The sequence below is a fragment of the Martes martes genome, assembly GCF_963455335.1.
Source record: "Martes martes genome assembly, chromosome: X".
Taxonomy (NCBI): Eukaryota; Metazoa; Chordata; class Mammalia; order Carnivora; family Mustelidae; genus Martes; species Martes martes.
Window position 1 is genome coordinate 90,421,873 of NC_137897.1, and position 21,026 is coordinate 90,442,898.

Genomic DNA, 21,026 nt, shown 5'->3' on the forward strand with positions numbered 1-21,026 from the left:
ATAGAACCCAGTATTCCAACATTTTGATGACACCTCACTTTTTCCTTCTTTTCCCTTCTCTTTCTTTCCTTTTCAGAATAAAAAAGTAAGAAACCACAACAAAAACCACTTATTTCTTTGTAACGTAGAGAAAAATACTGGTCATTATCTTTCATTGTCTTGGCTCTGTAACTTACCTTCCATTCTTTTTTTTTTAAGATGTTTTATTTAGTTAGTTGACAGAGAGAGAGAGAGAAATCACAAGCAGGCAGAGCAGCAGGCAGAGGGAGAGAGAGAAGTGTACTCCTTGATGAGCAGAGAGCCCGACCTAGGGCTTAATCCCAGGACCCTAGGATCATGACCTGAGCCAAAGGCAGACACTTAACCAACTGAGCCACCCAGGTGACCCCTTGCCTTCCATTCTTAAGACCTTGAAAGTTATTTTTACTAAGTTTTATTCCCAAGAATTCTGATGGCAGATGGTGATATAATAAAGGTTTTACCTCCCAGAATGAAAACATTTACTGCTTCCCTAAAAGGTCTTGATGAAGAACTTGAATTCTAAGCAGGAAATTAACTGGGTTGCAGTCAATTGATTCTGTGCTTCTGATCTCCTGCTGAGCGGTAATATTAGCGTTTCTATCTTCATGGTGATTACATGATTGGGAAAAAGTGTGGCGTCATGTAGGAATGTTCAAATGATTCCTTGGCACTTTATCTGATTATGGGTATACTTAGAGACACATGGAGTTGGATAGAAAGAATGAAGCAAGGATTGGGACATAAAGGGAGAAGGGTGTTCTTTGGAACCAGAGGCAAGAGTGATATACAGTTTATATGAAGATGCTAACTGCAGATTCATTTGCCTGTAGCAGATAGTTCAAGCAGTCCTAGAATGGAGAGGAAGAAATGTTTCTTTGGGAGACATGGGCTCTGGATAATAATGACTAACATCTCCATGATGTTTACTGTGTGCCAGACAATCTACAACTTATACATATCTCAACTAATTTAATCTTAATAACAATCCCATGAGGGATTACTACCATTATCCCAATATTCATATTAGGAAAGAGAAGCACACAGAAGTTAGTTAGGCAACTTAACTAAGGTTACGCAGCCAGTAAATCTTAGGTAATTGGCCTCTAGATCATATATCCTTAATACTATCTTCTTCTTCTGGATTTTGGTCCTGGATCTGCTACTTAATAGTTATGAGTCTTAAAAAAATTAGTTATGAGTATTTAGACAGGCTGCTTAACTTCTTTGAATCAGAGTTTCTTCAATAGTAAGGTATATTGTTACAAGGATTAAATAAGATGCTACAGGCAAAGTACTTAAAGTCAGACACAAAGCTAGCACTCTGTATGCTAGCCACTATTGTTATTACTAGTGGAGGTGTTTATGTTGACATTATCATTTTTGTCTTTCCCATTCCTGTCCTTCCCATCCCTGATAGATGAAAATAGATTATTAGATGTGATCCATAACTTACCTCCAAGAGAGTAGCCAGAAGTCCTTTAAAATGAAGGCTGTCTGCATGGAGCACTGGGTGTGGTGCATGAACAATGAATTCTGGAACACTGAAAAGAAATAAAATAAAATATAATGAAAAAAAAAAAAGAAGCCTGTCTGAAAATTGGGAGGAAGGACTTCAACCCCAAACTAGGGACGTACCAAGGTGAGTCACAGAAATGCTCTTATCAGTCTACTCAGTGGCTCCATATTAAATTAAGCTTAGAATAAATTGATGAAAGCTAAGAATCCTGTGTTATATTTAGTTTTATTTGAAACTTGCCTTTGCTGATGCTTTAAAAATCTTTCAAAATATATATTTTTCGGGGCACCTGGGTGGCTCAGTGGGTTAAGCCTCTGCCTTCGGCTCAGGTCATGATCTCAGGGTCCTGGGATCAGGCCCCACGTCAGGCTCTCTGGGGAGCCTGCTTTCCTCTCTCTCTGCCTGCCTCTCTGCCTACTTGTGATCTCTGTCTGTCAAATGAATAAATAAAATATTTAAAAAAAAAATTATAAAAAAATATATATATATATTTTTCAAGAACAGTAGGAATATAAAATGGGTCCATTTTACTCATTAGTTAACAAATGCAAAATAAAGCAATAACCAGCTACCATTTTTCCCTATCAGATTGAAGCTGATGGAAACAGTGGCAATTTCCAGTTATGAGCACACTCATATGCTCTGCAACCTCTTTGATGAACAATTTAACAGTATCTATCAATGTTTTTAATGCACGTCCCCTTTAACCCAGCTCTTCCATGCCTAGAAATATATCTTACAGCAATGCTCACCCAATTGACCGAAGATGCACGTGCAAGGCTGTTTGCAGCATAGTCTGTATTTGTTTAAAAAAAAATAGAAATAGCTTAAATGTCCATCAAGCCCTCAATACTGCTATGAATATGTGCAGTGCTCTCCTAACAGGCATCCCTACAGCTAAATTTCTCTGCTTTAGTAACTAAAAAAAAAATGCTTTCTATCCAATGGACTTGTGTATTGCTTTTCGAATAAATCGCTGAGTAATTTCAGTGGTTCTATTATTGTTTTCATAAACCCGAGAAGAGTTACCAGAGGTGTTATGATACCATATAAATGTCAAGAGGTGATTGAAAGGAACCAGTTTTAGTGTTTAATCATTGTTCACTCTCATTTCGAGGCTATTTTTCCTACCCTAAGGGTTTAGCAGAATCATGTCTTATTTTCCAAATAGATTTTTCTCTCTAAAGTTCCTCGTGGTTTCTCTAAACTCTGACTGTCCTTCATCTCCTACCTGAAGGGCTTAGTCATTGTCAAATTCCTCCAGTATTAAAAAAAGAAGAAGCAAAAAAAAAAAAAAAAAAAAAAAAACCAAAAAAAAAAAAAAAAACCACAACCCTGGGTGGCTTTGGAGAAATGGTGTCTCACATCTCTGTGAAAATAGTGACACCTCACCCAACACTACCCAGGCAAAACCATATAAGAAGAAGAGATGATCAAAGAAAGAGTGGATGATGTTTTGAATCAAAAAATCCAGCATGGTCCTCTAGGGAAGAAATAAAAAGAAGCGTTTTATATAGCCCTCTAAATGCTCAATTAAGTTTATTTAGCAACTTTTCCTAATGATGGCACAACCGTTCAGAGTAGACATAACATTGCTTTATCCCGGATATTTACAATTGTATCTCAGAGCCCATTTGTCCTTGAGAGACTAGCAATCAGCAAAGCAGATGATGAAGCTATAAATCTATGGAATCGCTTTGCCGAATATCAGTGTCTCAACGTTATGGTGGTGAAATGAGTTCTTTTACAGAACACTATTGAATACGTCTCACGTCGCCATTTTTCAGTGGCTTAATCTACACTGTGAGTTGACTTGAAATTTTTTTCCCCCGAAGCGTTGGCTATAAATAACACATCACAAAAGGACAAAGCTGAAGAATGAAAAAGGTTGGAACAGATTTTATTTTAAATCTTTCAATTTGTGTATTTCTAAAGTGAGCTTACGTATTTGCAATCTTCTCTAGCCACTATTTGTGCCTCTGTGCTCGAGAGACAGAAAAAAGATTGTGGCCATATTTAACTCAGAAAAGCAATACAAATCAGCTCTTTGTTCTACCGTCAACTCTTTCTTTCGGGCATTAGAACATAAATATGTCTTGTATTCTACCACTCTGAAGAATAGGATCCCAACAATTTACTTAAGAATTTCAATGGAGGGGCGCCTGGGTGGCTCAGTCATTAAGCATTTGCCTTTGGCTCAGGTCATGATCCCAGGGTCCTAGGTTCGAGCCCCACATCGGGCTCCCTGCTCAACGGGAAGCCTGCCTCTACCTCTCGCACTCTCCCTGCTTGTATTCCCTCTCTCACTGTGTGTCTCTCTGTCAAGTAAATAAATAAAATTTTTTTTTTTAAAAAGTACTTCAATGGAGATAGTAACTTATTATACCCAAGAACGTGTTGGATAAGATGGGATACAAATTGTAAATGCCTTTAAAACTAGGCGCTTTCCTTCTATTTAATCAGAATGATGCAATCCTCTCCCCCATCACCAAATACACACATCTGTTAAAAGATAAAGTGAGGCATATTCACATTTTTTAAAGAGTTTATTTGAGCAAAAATCCATTCAAAGTGGACTGTGTCAAACCAGCAGTGGTTAGGAGGGTAACTGAACCAAAGAGTTTGTCCACTAGGGGCACCTGGGTGGCTCAGTGGGTTAAGCCTCTGCCTTCAGCTCAGGTCATGATCTCAGGGTTCTGGGATCAAGCCCCACGTTGGGCTCTCTGCTCAGCGGGGAGCCTGCTTCCCCCTCTTCTGCCTGCCTCTCTGCCTACTTGTGATCTCTCTCCCTCTGTCAAATAAATAAATAAAATCTTGAAAAAAAAAAGAGAGAGAGTTCGTCCACTGGATTCACAGAAAGCCAATAAAAACAGCCACTGAGCTTTTGCAGTGAAGAAAGAAAGGCTATTTCTTGGTGTGTGTGGCACCCCCCAGGAGAATGGGGAGCTAATGATCAAAAGTCCCAAACTCCCCAGTGGCTTGCAAGTGAGGGCTTTTAAGGGCAGAATTTGGGGCAGTTGTCTCTTGAGGAGATGGATATTGTTGATTAGAGGCCCATGAGGTCCCGCCAGCAGGAATTTCCCGAGAAGATGGACACCGTTGATTGGAGACCCATGAGGTCACATTAGCAGGTTCTCTGGTGCCACCTTCTCCGGTCCCCAGAAGGTCTCTGCCATCTCAGGAGACATGGATTCTGAAAAATATCTTTACTTATAAGCCAGTGGAGTTGCATATCTACAGGGTTCTCTGGCTAGTCCAGCTGTTCCTGGGGACAATATGACCTCTAGTGTTCCTTCTTTCATTTGAACTGACACTCACCAACAGGAGCCAGGGGAAAGACTTATATAGGGAAAGTGATGAAGCAAAACTGGAAATCGCTTGATTGGCTAAGCTTAAAGCCTAGTTAGCTCTTTGTGATTGGTTGTCCTTAGCATGTTGACTTTTTAGCACTGAGGCATTAGATTTTGGTTTGCTTAAGTAGGCTGCCCTGGCATTAAAACCACCTCAGTCTAACGGACTCCTTGTTTAATTAATTTAGCACACCTTTGATTTAAGCTTTACCATTCCAGACCTTTTCCATTAAATAAAACCCATGCTACTGTAGCCAAACATTCTTTTTCTTTTTTTTTAAAGATTTTATTTATTCACTTGACAGACAAAGATCACAAGTAGGCAGAGAGGCAGGCAGAGAGAGAAGGGAAGCAGGCTCCCTGCCGAGCAGAGAGACCGATGCTGGGCTCAATCCCAGGACCCTGGGATCATGACCTGAGCCGAAGGCAGAGGCTTTAACCCACTGAGCCACCAGGTGCCCCGTAGCCAAACATTCTTAATTGCTTGAAACTATGACAACATTCACCCTTTTATCCAGATAACCAACTCTCCTGCATGTTGCTGAAAGTCACAAAAGTTTGAGGTAGCAAGTTTCGAATTGGTAGAAATTTGGAATTTATAGAGTCATTAGACATCACATCTCATTTCCTTACTAAATAGACATGGAAGAAGCAAATTTTGTCTGTTTATCAGATGTGCGTTTTATTATTGGCCTTACCCAGCACAGGAACATCCAGAGCAGAAAACGGGCACTTAATCACATTTAATAAGAAGAGATTGAAGTTCTGGAAATTCCTGTTTGTATACTTATCTGGATACCATGTAAATCCTATAAAATGATTCATTTTGAGCTTGGAAAATAAAATTTCATTTTCATATTCTAATGCCATGAACACTTCTTAATTCCATTAACAATAATAATGCTGGAATTAAATTGCTTTTTTGTCTATCATGGCTCATTATAAGTTACACTCTTAATTTGAAAAAAAATGGATCCATACTTGCAGACGTTGATCCACAACACCAAAGCACTTTTTTTTTTTTTTTTTAACGCAAAAACTGAATAAGCAATTGAAGGAACTATAAGGTCAGGATAAGGCTAAGTAAATGTAATTTGACTTGGATACTATATTCACTTTTGGAAAATACTATTTTGTCTTAATCAGGGACACATAAGGAAAGATTGCCAAAGCATTTTTTCCCCTTATCATCTTAGTGCCCACGCAAATCAGTAGCTTTCAGTACCTGGGGGACAGGAAAGTTCAGCTTCAAAGAGTTATTTTCAAAGACCTAAAAATCACAGAGAAAAATGAATTTATTACTTTGGTAATCCACCTGAAAACTTCAATGCATAGTAATACTACTTTTGAAAACGTTCTTTTGCAAATAGGAATTGATGACAGTTTAGCTGTGTTTTACGTTAACAGTCTTTGTGCACATATACATGTATACATGGAGGGGGAGTGACTTCAGGGACAGATGGTTTGCAAATACTTCACCATTAACACAGTAATATCAGATCAGTATTCAACTGACAGAACTAGGGCCTGAAGGGGAGCAGAATTTGCTACCAAAAATATGCTTCTTTGACATAGGATTATTTTAGGTTATTTTTTTTTTAAGATTTTATTTATTTATTTGACAGAGAGAGAGATCACAAGTAGGCAGGGAGGCAGGCAGAGAGAGAGGAGGAAGCAGGCTCTTCTCGGAGCAGAGAGCCCGATGTGGGGCTCGATCCCAGGACCCTGGGATCATGACCTGAGCCGAAGGCAGCGGCCTTAACCCACTGAGCCACCCAGGTGCCCCTATTTTAGGTTATTTTTAAGAAACAACAGACGTAGGAGAAGCTGTGAAAACCTGGTAGGAGTTACCCTTTTATAAGAGAAATTTATGTATTTTTTTTTATTTTTATATTTTACAATTTCAGGGTTTTTTTCAATTTTATCATCTTAACCAATTTTTTTACTAATTTTTTTTTATCATGGTAAATATGCTTTTTAATCCCCATTCCCCTATTTCCCCCACCCCCTGACCCACCTCCCCTCTGGTAACCATCAGTTTGTTCTCTATAGCTAAGAGTCTGCCAGCCTTTTTTTTTTTTTTTAAGTTTTTTTTGTTTGATATTTTATTTATTCATTTGAGAGAGAGAGAGACAGAGACAGAGCACAGCAGGGGGAGAGGCAGAGGAAGAGGGAGAAGCAGACTCTCCACTGAGCTGGGATCCCTACATGGGACTCGATCCCAGGACCTTGAGATCATGACCTGAGCCGAAGGTGTCAGCTAAGATTCTGTTTCTTGATTTCTCTCTCTCTCTCTCTCTCTTTTTCTATTTGCTCATTTTTTGTTGTTTTTTTCTTAAATTCCACATAAGAGTAAAATTATATGGTTTTTGTCATTCTCTGACTGACTTATTTCACTTAGCATTATACTTTCTAGCCCTATCCACGTTGCTGCAAATAGCAAGATTTAATTCTTTTTTATGTCTTAATAATATTTATATTTATATTTATATATATATATATATATATATATATATATCTACCACATCTTCTTAATCCATTCGTCTATTGATGGACTCTTGGGCTGCTTCCATACTTTTGTTATTATAAAAAATGTGGCAATAAACACAGGGATGCATGTATCCCTTTCAGTTAGTGTGTTTGTATTTTGGTGGTAAACACCCAGTAGTGCCATCACTGGATCATAGGGTAGTTCTATTTTTAAATTTTAAGGAACCTCCATACTGTTTTCCACAGTAGCTGCAGCAACACTCTGCATGAGGGTTCCTTTTTCTCCACATCTTTGACAACACTTATTGATTCCTGTGTTTTTTATTTTAACCATTCTGACAGTGGTGAGGTGGTATCTCATTGTAGTTTTGATTTGCAAATATTTTCTCCCACTCAGTAGGTTGCCTTTTAGTTTTGTTGAATGTTTCCTTAATCGTTGAGAAACTTTTCATTTTGATGTAGTCCCAATAGTTTATTTTTGTTTTTATTTTCCTTGCCTCAGTTTATCTAGAAAAATGTTGCCATGGCCAATGTCACAGAGATTATTGCCTGTGCTCTCTTCTAGGATTTTTATAGTTTCAGGACTCACATTTAGGTCTTTAATCCATTTTAAGTTTATTTTTGTGTATGGTGAAACAAAGCGGTCCAGTTTTATTCTTTTGCCTGTGGTTGTCTTGTTTTCCTAATACCATTTGTCAAAGAGACTGCTTTTGCCCATTCTTACTTTGTCTAAGATCTACTGACTGTATAAATTGGATTTATTTCTAGGTTTTCTGTTCTATTCCATTGATCTATGTGTCTGTTTTTATGCCAGTACCATACTGTTTTAATTATTACCACTTTGCAATAGAACTTGAAATCTGGAACTCTGGTGCCTTCAGTTTGGTTTTTCTTTTTCAAGATTGCTTTGGCTATTTGAGGTCTTTCGTGATTCCATACAAATTTTAGGATTGTTTGTTCTAGTTCTGTGAAAAATACTGTTAGTATTTTGATAGGGGTTACATTAAATATGCAGATCTCTTTGGGTAGTACAGACCTTTTAATAATATTTTTTCTTCCAATCCATGAGCATGGTGTGTTTTTCCATTTCTTCATGATTTCTTGAATTTCTTTCATTGGTGTTTTATAGTTTTTAGGGTACAGGTCTTTCACCTCTTTGGTCAAGTTTATTCTTGAATATTTTATTGTGTTTTTTAACAACTGATAATCAATTTATTAAAAAGGATAATTTAAGCATCTGCAATGGTGACTTCAATCTCATCTCCTGGCTCAATAAGGATGGATGTAATCTGCTTAACAATCTCAGAAGGAATGTGCAAGTCAAGGAGTCACCTGTAGATCCTCATCTGAAAACAATCCCAAATCTTAGAACCTTCACCACAAAGAGCTTTTTTTGTAGCAATTCTCAGATTCTTGGTAGGCATCCAAACTGGTCCTCTCACTTTGAGATTCTTTTACTTTGCACCTCTACTCAAGTCAGCACATACCTCCTCCAAAGCTTTTCTGTTGTAGCTGGTTAAAGTAATTCTAATTCTGTGAATCACCATCTCTGGTTCCTTGGGTGTCTTCCCAGTGTCTTTAAAAGCCATGGCTGTGGCATAGCTTCCAGCCAACTTGTTCCTCGGTGAGCACAGACAGCAGTAAGTTAAGAGCAAGAGTGGGGTGCCCAGAGCTCTGCTATAGCCGGGACCATGTCTTCCTCAAAGAGCTGAATATTTTATTGTTTTTGGTGCAGTTGTAAATGAAATTGTTTTCTTAATTCCAATTTCTGCTGCTTCGTTATTAGTGTGTAGGAATGCAACAGATTTCTGTACATCGATTTTGCATCCTGTGACTCTACTGAATTCATTTATCAGTTCTAATAGTTTTTTGGTGGAATCTTTGGGGTTTTCTATATGTAGTATCACATCATCTGCAAATAGTGAGAGTTTTACTTCTTCTTTACCAATTTGGATGCCTTTTCTTTCTTTATGTTGTCTAATGGCTGTAGCTAGGACTTCCAGTGCTGTTTTGAATGAAACTGGGGAGAGTGGTAAGAGAGTTTTTGACTTCTTTGATTTCTTGGTTGGACTGAGAAATTTATGTTTATAAAGGAAATCTGCATTTGTCAGGGTGTCTCCCTCTCTGTACCAGGAAAAGAATGACTACATGTCTAGAAAAGTTTATCAATGGAGAAGGCAACAAACTAAATCTGCGTACCAACCATAGCCTCCTTTGCTGTGCTTTTCCTGGTAACTTCCCATAACTGGCTCCTCACCCTTATCATATTCCTTGGTCTTTAGCTGGAGGTGGTTCTAAGGTGGTGGCTTGGACCATCTTAGGAAGTTACTCGATTTTCCTGGTATCTCCCATGTATACAAGAGGCATACATGTTGTTAATCTTCTGTTTGCTTTTCTCCTATTAATCTGTCTCTTATTTGGGGGAGGAGAGGTCCTCAGCCCAGAACCTAAAAGAGTAGAAGGAAAATTATTCTTCCTCCCTCATAGCCATGAACCCAAATCATGAAATAAGGAGGTGATTCAGGAGTAATGAAATTCAGGACTACTGTAGTCAAAATAACAAATTCCTTTATTGATGCTCTAGTAAGAAGGGATTATATATTCTAGTTAAAACCTGTAAGGAAATTTTTAAAATCCTGCCGGCAATAGACCCCTCTGTATGAAGAGAGAAAGGAGAAATTTAACACAATATCACATAAGCATGATCACATTCAATGTGTATAAGGTAACACAATAGTTACCTTTAACACAATAGTCTGGACAGACTTACAAAGTCTGGACAGAATTTCACATAAATGTATACCTTAAAATAGAACAAAGAACAATGAAAACTCTTTTCTCCTTGAGAGACATGTAGATGTACTGTGGTGTAGCTTGTATATCTCCTGAGAGACTTAATTTCAAAAATGTCTGCTTATATTTCCAAGGGGCAAAAGATATGTGAATTGAATTACAAAATCAAAAGGGTTAGACTCCTCTTCAGCCATTTCAACTTTCAAGAGATATCCTAAGGAGAGAAGGATCCTCAAAGAGAATTTCATCATTTTATCCTTCTGATCTACATTTGTAATTTATGATTCTTTTTATTGTTTAAGTATATTCATATGTGTTTACTATTTATAAAATTTATCTGCTAAAGTATATGTGGTTCTGCTGAGGGTTTAGTTCTTCTCAACTAATATTTGTTCACATTACTAGGGAGATCTAATTCCTGTGTTCTCTTTTCAGGCATTCACTCACAAGTGTAGGCATTTGGTTCAGAATGAGTTGCCCCAAGATGTGTCACTTTGGCCCTCAGATTATTTCAAACTGAAAACAATTAAGGCCCAAATAACTCAGGAGAAACTTTGATCTCCCCCCACCAACTGCCTAAAAGAATTTAGAGGTAAGACTTGCTCCAGAAAGACAGCAATCACCATAGAAAACTACATTATAATATAAACTAGGGATGGCAGACAGGTATTTAGCAAAGTCTGTTTGTTAAAAATCCTCTCTGTGTTTCATTGTTTTCATGTGGCCTAGCAATCATTTGTCTACCAAGCATTTATTATTTTTCATCTTCCTGTAAATTGCTTTTCTTTCCTTTGAAGTCCCAGACTCCTAACCCTTCTTCTTAGTTCAGGATGACACACCTCATTTTTCCTATTTTTGGAACCATTCATATTTATGTGGATTTCCCGTAGTTAAGTAATTAAATTTGATTTTTTTTTCTGTTGCTCTATCTCATGTCAATTTCATTCTTAGACTAGCCAAAAGAACCTTGAACAATAGAGATATTTTTCTTCCCAACACAAGCATATAACAAGGGGGTAAGAATGGAGGCAGGAAGGGCACCTGGCTGGTTCAGTCGGAAGAGCCTGTGACTCTTGATCTCAGGGTTGTGAATTTGAGCCCCATGTTGGACATAGAGTTTACTTTTAAAAAATGGAGGCAGGAAAGTTTATGGAAATGTTTGGTTGAAAGAAAACATTTTCTTAAAACATCAACACAGTCTACTATGTCATAAACTTCTAGCTCAATAAGAAAATATAAGAAAAGATAAAGGCAGCCCATTTTGCTAGAATCACTCAAGACAAATACCAGAAACTAGCAAAACCTAGACAAATGTATGGTATTGGTTGTAAAAGTCACATACTCACTGTTAGACTGAATCAGCCCTGGAGAGAAAACAGGCTAACCTAGTAGGTTTTTCTGAGTGACAGATATTCTAGGTAGTTTATGAATTGGCCCTTATCAGTAATATTAGTTTGGCCCACATAATTCTAAATCCCAGTTCCTTTTTCTTGAAAGAGAAAGAAAAAGGAGGAGAGAGACCTGTCTAGTGCTCTTTTCTTCCCATTTAGAGTTATAAAAGATACTGAGTCTCTTTAAAATAATAGTTATTGGGGTATCTGGGTGGTTTGGTCAGTTAAGCATCTGCCTTTGGCAGGATGGGGGGGTGGGATTTTAGATCACATTAATAGAAGTCTATCAAGTGGGAGGATTAATAGTCTACTGTGGCATTTGTGCTGGTCGAAATACATGTAGAGCAACACATTCAGCTCTGTATATGCATGTTGCTGTGTTTTACACAGATTCAAAACTTCATTCTTACATTATCTCTTTTTAAAGTAAATAGACCTATCTCTAAATACTTGAAGAACTGTCATATTAAAGTGGAATTATATGTATGTATATCTGTAACAAGGAAAAACTTTATATTGCCTCTATTTCCCTTGCTGCTGTGACCTATAGATTAGAAACTTCTGCTTAGCCCTGCAGGTAGGGATATTAATCATTGAAGGAATTTTGCTTATAGCTAAGATTTATAAAAACTGTTCTTTACCCAAAATCTACCTTACCTGAGGAGATAAGGAAGTAGCCAGCACAGTCATCATCCCAGTTCCTCAAGATTGAAGAAAGATCGTAACTCAGGGGAGAATTGAAACTGTGTCCCATAGAGTTAATGAGGCAGAAACTAGCAGAAAATTTAAAGCTTGATTTTCACAGAACTATTTCTTCCAATAAGCTATTATGTCTTTTTCTTTTTCAAAGATTTAATTATTTGAGAGAGAGAGAGAGAGGGAGAGAGCAGGGGAAGGAGCAGAGGGAGAGAGAGAATCCTCAAGCAGCCTCCCTGCTGAGTGTGGAGCCTAACATGGGGCTCTATCCCAGGACCCTGAGATCATGACCTGAACCAAAATCAAGAGTTGGCTGCTTACCAACTAAGCCACCCAGGTGCCCCAGCTATTTCGTCTTTTCAGACCTCACTAACAAACTCACTAGCTATCTCTGTAGAAGCCTGGACTCAAGGTCAACTGATAGGGTTCCAGCCTATGAACAAGCAAGGTCTTGCATTCCTTACTCGAGATAACAAACCATCCAGTTTATAACGGCTCTCAGAATATGCCCATAGCCCTTTCCCCTTGTCTTAAAATAACCTCCTAAAGTCAGGGGATGAATTTTTCCTCATTCTGATGTTAAGTCTTCACCCCAAACTGGACATGGGATATATGTTACATATATGTTTGCTCAAGGTGCATGCTCCATTTTTCCTCATGAATAATCATACATTTTCCCACCCTTTTCATCAATGGGTATGTAATCTCAACCCCTATGATTATAACAAGCTTGTTCTCTCCCCCTTCAGGGAAGCGTATTTGAGGCTTGTCCTCCTATCCTCTCCTTTGGCTGCCTCTCAAATAAACCCTTTTCTTGCTGCATACTTGATGTCTCAGTGATTGGCTTTGCTGCACATTGGGCAGATGGACTTGGGTTCAATTACATCTCTTTTATAGTTTCTGTGGGTGGAAGTAAAGTCAATACATAGGAGTTATGGAAGGCAAATTTCTGCTCAACGAAAGGAAGACTATTACATTTTCCTTCTCCAAAGCACTTTCAGTTACTCAAAGTATTCAAGCAGTACATGAATGCTCACCCAGCCCAGATGTTGTAGAAGGGGTTCTTCCTTGGATGAGAAGTCTGGTCAAATTTCTTAGCTCCCTTTCCAATTCTGTGATCCTGGGACTCTCCTAATTGACAATCTAATTATGATTCATCTTTCTTTGAGAGATTTTGTCTCTTCAACTTTTAGAAGGAGTTCTCCTCAGAAATACTAAGTGCTTACGACAGGACAGTATTAGCTTTGGGAAGGTGCATGTCACCCTAGGTAATAAATGATCAAAGGACAGGGATGTTAGAGACTGTCTTCTAGTCTCCAGAGCCTGCCTCTCTACATTTTAGGTCCTCTGGTCCTCCGGGGCTTATAAAAACTGTGCTGTTCCTTTGTCACCCTTGATTTCTTTCTTCTCAGCCTGATTGAAACATCTGTGTTTATTTCCGTAGTCAATAGCCCCTATTGTTGATCATTAGCATACACACATTCACACACAGGCTAAAACTGGGCTATAAACACTTTTTTTCTGATTAAAATATTTTATCTTCTATGCAAGGTGGAGGGTGCTTACCTGGGCTTCACATAATCAAAGGTAATAATCTTTGCGTAGGTGGCATTTTCTTCTAAGAATCTTAGAGAAACACAGAGACAATTAGTACCTGGTAACACTTCTGTGTATGTTGTGAGGGAGGAAAAAAATAATTTTTCTGGTACTTTTCTAAATTCTTAAATGGGGATCCTATAACACAAGGCAGAACAACTAGAGAAAAAAGTTTATTAACACATGTATCTCATATAAACATGGGAGACAGCCAGGAAAAAGAGATGGCTTAAAATTTGGTCTTAAATATCATCTTCACTGGAAAACATAAAAAGAATTTCAACAAAGCAATACAGGTATGAACAACTGAAAAGAAAAGTGAGCAAAGAATGCAAACAAACAAGTCACAGAAAATAAATGAGGAAAAAAAGAGTAAAAAGGGGGGAAAATTTAAAAAAGAAAATAAATAGAAATAGCCAATAAACAAATTAAGATACGTACAGGTTCATTAACAAGTTAAGAACCCAACAGGCCTCAGTAGTTGAAGGAAAATGACATAGTCAAGAGCACAGGTGGACTAGCTGGTTCTGCATTTGACTTTATATCAAAAAAATTCAGCGGGGTGTCTGGGTGGCTCAGTCGATTGAGCATCTGCCTTTGGCTCAGGTCATGATCCCAGGGTCCTCAGATCAAGCCCCACATCAGACTGCCTGCTTAGTGGGGAGCCTGCTTCTCTCTCTCGCTCTGCCTGCCTCTCCCCCTGCTTGTATGCTCTCTCTCCACCAAATAAATAAATAAAATCTTTTAAAAAGTCAGCTACCCCCTTGGAGGAATTATTATCCTCAGTTCCACTGCCTTCATGAAGCAATACTGTTAGCTCAATGGGGTTCTTGATTCACAAATGTTCTTCTAAATTTCTAGGTTTGATTTCTTGAGGGCTCAATTAATTAAAGCATTATGGCATCCATCAAGCCACTACTGATGGTCAGTCTTAGTTCCAGCTACTTATAAACAAAAGTGGATGTGGTTACTCTACTCAGTGGACAGGACTCAAAGTAATCTTAATAGCTTTGGCAAATATGTCCCTTTATGAATCTTTTTTACATTTTGGGGTGCTGCCAATGTCCCAGGTATTTGGTCTACCGCTTAGAAGACTACAGACTGGTAGATGAAAATAAACCCCTCTTTGGAGCCATGAACTATGGAAACAAATTTCAACTGACAATCAGACAGAGTCACTAATGTAAATGTCTAAAGTAAGGGCCTATTCTTAATGAGACCAAAAGGAATCAAACTGCTGATCAAGCCTACTCAGATGGCCATCATCACTAGCTAAATTTGTCATTGTACTGAATATGGAAATATATCCACTTTTGTAGACTGGGCATAAATTAAAGCACTGTGTGTTTCTAGAGCAGAAGTTAGCACTTCATGCCAAACTTGGGACTTGCCTAAAGCTGACCCATTTGACTCATAACAGGAGGACATGTTGCAAGAGTCATTGTTCCTTCCTTCTGGCAAATCAACTAAATGGAATCTTGATTCCTTTTTTAAGGCTATCTGTGGTACTTCATTACTGTCAACACTTTTTCTGGTCATGGTTTTGCTGTTTGAGTCCAATCAGATAATTTTGGCCCCCCATTTATGACCCTTAAAACAAAACTGTACCATGTTCCACTTTCCAAAACATCTATAGTCTGACAATAGTTTGCTTTTTGTCATAAAAGTCACCCCCAAATGGGCTGGTGATCATGGTATTTGATGGACATTCATATCCCTAGCATCCTTGGGCTGTTGGCATCACTGCAAAGTAGAATGTATTTTTTTTTAAGATTTTATTTATTTATTTGACAGGCAGAGATCACAAGTAGGCAGAGAGGCAGGCAGAGAGAGAGGGAGAAGCAGGCTCCCCGCTGAGCAGAGAGCCCAATGTGGGGCTCGATCCCAAGACCCTGAGATCATGACCTGAGCTGAAGGCAGAGGCTTAACCCACTGAGCCACCCAGGTGCCACAGGATGTATTTTTAAAAAATCATCTAAAAATTATTTCTGACTTGACCTATCTTATCTCTTCCTGGTCCATACCTTTTAATAAGACAATTTGGTTGCAGAATGTGGTGTAGGGGCAGAATATTTCTCTTCCTCTATTCTAGGTTCTTTGGTCTAGTAGTTATACTGATATAAATCAGATTAGGGGCACCTGGGTGGCTCAGTGGGTTAAATCAGATTAACAGGAGAAAAGCAAACTTAATTTCACACATATGGTAGACCCATAAAAATATGAGACCATAAGGCAGTCAGGCAATTGAGGCTTCTATAACACCCTGAGCTAAGGAAACAAGTAGAGGTATGGGGACACAAAGGGGAGGAAGGCCATTCACAAGAAGGTGAGAAGAGATGTTTGGGGAGCAAAGGCTGCCCTGCTATGCAGGTAAGTTTCTCATGTAAACAGGTATCTCTAGTAATATCTCTCTTCCTGGCACAGCCCCCCAACATTTCCATTGTAAATTTAGGCAACTGGGGAGAGGTAAATGTTAGGTTCATGATCAAAGGAGTGAGACTGATACAAAGCAAAGGTCAAGCAAAGCTTTATTTCTCGCCAAGCATCGAGAATCAAACCAACCATTCGGGGCCGCCTCTTACAGAGAGGGCGACCCCTCCCTGCCTTACAGACTAACTTTTATAGAGCAAAGGCCATGTGGTTGAGCCTGGCTACACACAGGTGCCCAGTGAGATTGTAACACACAGAGAAAGCTGCACAGTCATGCTAGGTCACACATGGGTGGCCAATTGAATGACAATTTACCCCATAGTAGCTATTTGAACTAGCCTATCACCTCGGTCAGAATTGGCACCCAAAAGGCGCCCAAAAGGCGGGGCCCACACTCCTTGGTAGCTAGGGAGACAGTATGTGTGCTTTACTGATTGGATGTCTCCACCTGGCCTGACTCATCCCTGCATTGGGGCTGTTATCTCCACCTGACCTGACCCGCCCTTGTATTTGGGCTCTGTTATCAGGGACTGGTCGACCATATTTTACTGGTTTCCCGGACTTGCTTTTAAGTAAGTTCCCCTGGAGGTTGGGGGGGGGGGGCAGGGTCAGTTTAAGTTTTACTGCATAAACAACAAAATCACAGTTTAACTGGACGGAATTGCTCTGGCTAAATAGGCCCTTACAGTAAAAAGCTTTTCCTGAATCTGGTGGATTTTGATTGGCTTTAGTTCAAAATAATCCCCATGCCAAAGTGACATATTTTAGAGTGGTAAATTCTGCTCTCCTTCAGTGGCCATTCCAGAATGGGTTGATCTGTTGGCTTCTGCCTGGGTTATAATCAGAGAAAAGGGGAGAGAAAATATATAAAACTATTTGGAAAATTCAGGATTCTTTCCTGACTATTTCTGGCATTATGTGTCTTTTTCTCCTACTAGTAACCTCAGGTAGGCCTGACTGGTACACCCTCTGGTTGGTAGCTTACCCAAAACGAATGCTAGGGGATTCAAAGATAATTCTGGTTCAGCCCCCTGGATTCTAGCAACATGGATGCCTGTATGCACATTCATAGGGGACCTCTACATCACCCCTAAAGAACATAAGAGTAAGGGAATGAGGCCTCTATTGATGAAATAAAGAAATAAGGTAATTTGCCTCTGAAAAAACCCATCTTCAGCTAAAACAGAAGAAGGATGTGGGGAAGGCTGGTTAGGGGAAGGTGAGCCAGAAAAGCTAGAGAAACAGGGGTAAGGTTTGTTAGGCAGAGTTAAGTAGGGCCTTCTCCATTGATAAGATTCTCTTGTGATTTACAGTCATTCTTCTCTTCCTGGTACGGAGAGAGACACCCTTACAAATGGAGATTTCCTTTATAAATGTAAATTTCCCTGACAAAAGGGTAAATTCTACTCTATTTTCAGAGCTTCTCTCATATCTGCTGGTTCTCAAAATAAGCAGCTAAAAATAATCCTTGTACCAAAGAGGCATAATCAGGGTAGCATATTCTGGTCTCCTGCAGTCATATTTTGGGGTGGCATATTCTGGTCTTCTATAATATAAATACCCATAGTCATCCCTAAGTGATTTTTATATACATGAGGAGATTAGACTCAGTGATAGTTAAAAGAATTGAAAACAGTGTTTAGAAAAGTGGTGGACTCACCTTCAGTTGCTAGATTTAATTACTGGGAGACATTGCAAAAACTAATCTCTACTGCTTAGAATTCCAGGTTTGGGTTAATTGACCCCTGAGGCTGTTCCAGTGCTAATTCTTTAGTGTTATATTGCACATACCGAGGGAGTAAATCACTTTTATATGGATATGAATGGATCATAAAGCAATAAAAATGCTAATGCTCTGGAGACAAATCCAGAGCTTTCTAGTGCCCGGGTTGCTTTTGGACCTCAGTGGGAGCTGCTCACCCATGGTGCAAGCATCAAACATTTCCAATGGCCAGTTGCCTGATTCCACAGTAACCCTGACTTCCGGGGGAACATTTAATTTACTTATTTTAGAACCAGTTATATTCATGGCCAGGAAGGACCTTTCTTGAGACACTTTCTTTATTGTAATTTTATTCACCACTATTTCATACATAGGGAGTTTTGCTATTAAAAAAAAAAAAGTATCCCAGGAAGATTTTTAGTATAGCTGCAATACTTAGGAATTTTTTTCCTCACAACAAGTCTTAACTCCTTATGCTGCAGTTTAAAGCCTTTTTATCTTGTTCCCTTCTCAATAGAAGTTGGAGGGCTAAATCATGGAATCTGATCAAAGCTAAACTGAGGCGTATTCAAATTTTAAGAATTAATTTGAGCCAACATCAGTTTGAATCAGGCAGTACCAAACAAGAAGTGGTTAGAAGTGCTCCATGAAGGCAGCTGGAGACATTTTTTTATAAGAGCAAAGGCAGAAACAACGTAAAGAAGTTATTGATTGGCTGTAGCTTAAAACCACATTGTCTCTTTGTGTCTGGTTCTCTTCAGATTTCCATTTTTATAACTGCGAGACATTTACAGGCTTAGATTTTTGTTTTGGTTATGTAGGTGTCTTTAGAGCTGCCTCAGTCTACTGTCCTCGTTGTATCATTAATGTAACAAATCCACTGTCTGCTGGTTTATTACGTTCACATCCAGCTGTTTTATGACAAAAATGAGATCGTTTGCAAGAGAAAAGTTTTGCTCTAAAAACGAGGTAAATCGTGTCTGGATGTCACCAGCTTATCTGTTCTCACTGATAAGAACTCAGTAGTTCAGCTGCTGAGGGGCCCCACTGGGGACTCATCAATAAAAACATATGAAAATGAATAATTAATTAATTAACTAATTAATACATCAATAAATAAATCAGGAGCAGCAACTAGGCAAGGCGACATTGTGACTCTACATACCCAGAGTTTGTAAGACTAGTTGAGAGCCTTTGGTCTGGGAAAGGCTAGACTTTGTTGATCTGAACTAGCTCTCTGAGGACCTTGGAGCGATTAGCTCCCGCACAGTGGTGAAAACTGCACAGGGGTCCGTCGAAGAGTATCCTCTCACCCATCAACACCCGTACCAGAGGTCCCTAGCAATATGCTCTAGCCACAGGAGATTTTACTTTTGGGCTTGGAGCTGGACATCAACTCTTGGGTGGCTGAGCCATCTCTCCCAAGTACCAGCCTGTATTAAGATGTATGCAGAGGACATTCTTAGGCAACGGGCTTGGGCCATGGAATGTGGAAAGGGCCCATGGGGAACCCCTAGCTGAATCTAGACATCCCATCCAGCAACCCACCTCAAGATATCCATAGGCCCTGACCAATGGGCTACTTACAGCAAGGCAGAGTTACCAAAAAAGGGAAAATTCCATTCGTGGCTATACCTCCTCATCTTCCCCCTTTAAAAACAGCCCCCACCCACTGCCTCCTGACAGACAGCCTCTCCTCCACTGTTCTGCTCCCCGCTCCCCTGCAGTGTAGTCAATAAACTTCTATCTCCTTTGTTCTGCCTCTGGTGAATTCTTTCCCCGCCTGCACCACCATCCTCCACCCAATCATCACCCCACATTTGGAGGCTCCCATCCCATCAGGAGAGATACCACATTTATTTATTTTTTAATTTTAAATATTTTATTTATTTATTTGACACAGAGAGAGTGAGCACAAACAGGGGAGCAGCAGAAGCAGAGGGTGAGGGAGAAGCAGACTCTCCACTGAGCAGAGAGCTCCATCCCAGGACTCCGAGACCATGACCCAAGTTGAAGGCCAACACTTAACTGACTGAGCCACCCAGCCACCACAGTTTACCTCAACTAACTTTGGGCTTTATTCCTCTCATCTCCACTTCCCTGGAACAGTAGTGTAGCTAGGGCACAGGGGAGCAGGAGCATCTCACTCCAGAGGTCCCAAACAGACAAGGTTCAGCCACTGGCCACTGACAAAATCCAAAGGCAGAGAAATGGGCGGTGGTGAAATAAGAAAGGATTTATTTCAGTGAGGCCAACACGGGGAAGACAGCAGACTAGCGTCTCAAAAGATGGTCTCCAAAGTGCCAAAAATGCTTCCAGGTTTATAAGGACATTGTGGGACAAATGTGGGTGGGTATATGCAGGTAGGCAGTGAAGGTCAAATCAAACCTTGTTTTGGTGTGGTGTCTTGCTGGCTCAGGGGTTCGTTTGAGGGGGCAGCCTCTGGTCCTATCAGGGGATAATTTGCCCTCAGGAGCTTATGCCTGAGCCAAGAGACAGCTGGAAAGAAGAACCCAACTAGAAAATTTGAGGTCAAAATGGAGGCAGCCAAAGTCCTCTTTCAATAGTGAGATTAATCTATCATTGGTTTGGAGTATGTTACTTCTTTATTGGCTTATAAAGAAACATTATCCTGTATGCTACTGGCCTGTGAAATTCCCACAGTGAGCCTGTGTTAAATAAATTGCTGGCAAAGACAAATTCAGTCTCTGAGCATAATTTTGCCTTCCAACACACAGCAAAATCCATTTTGTTACACAAATAAGGAAGCCGAGGTCCAGGGGAATTAACTCAAGGCATTAATCTAGGTACCCCAGTTAACAGAACTGAAAAGGCTGAAGTTAGAATCTTTAGCTCTTTGCTTTTGCTCCTGCCTCGAGCTGTTACTGTAGAATCCCGATAGGTCTCGTGGCTTTTGCCCTTCAGTGTACTGTGTCCACATCCGCATATGATCCTATACAAATCTGGTCTTTTCATCTGAGATTTTGCCTATTCTATCTTCAATCAATTAACTTAAATAG

The 21,026-nt window shown here is 39.5% G+C and overlaps 1 pseudogene across 1 annotated transcript; it reads right to left on the reverse strand.

Annotated features, from left to right (window-relative positions):
- Positions 1-8,606: 8,606 nt before the first annotated feature.
- On the reverse strand, positions 8,607-8,966 carry LOC308337112 (small ribosomal subunit protein uS10-like; annotated as a pseudogene). Its single transcript has one exon. The product of its transcript is annotated as a small ribosomal subunit protein uS10-like (transcript).
- Between the last annotated feature and the right edge of the window lie 12,060 nt (positions 8,967-21,026).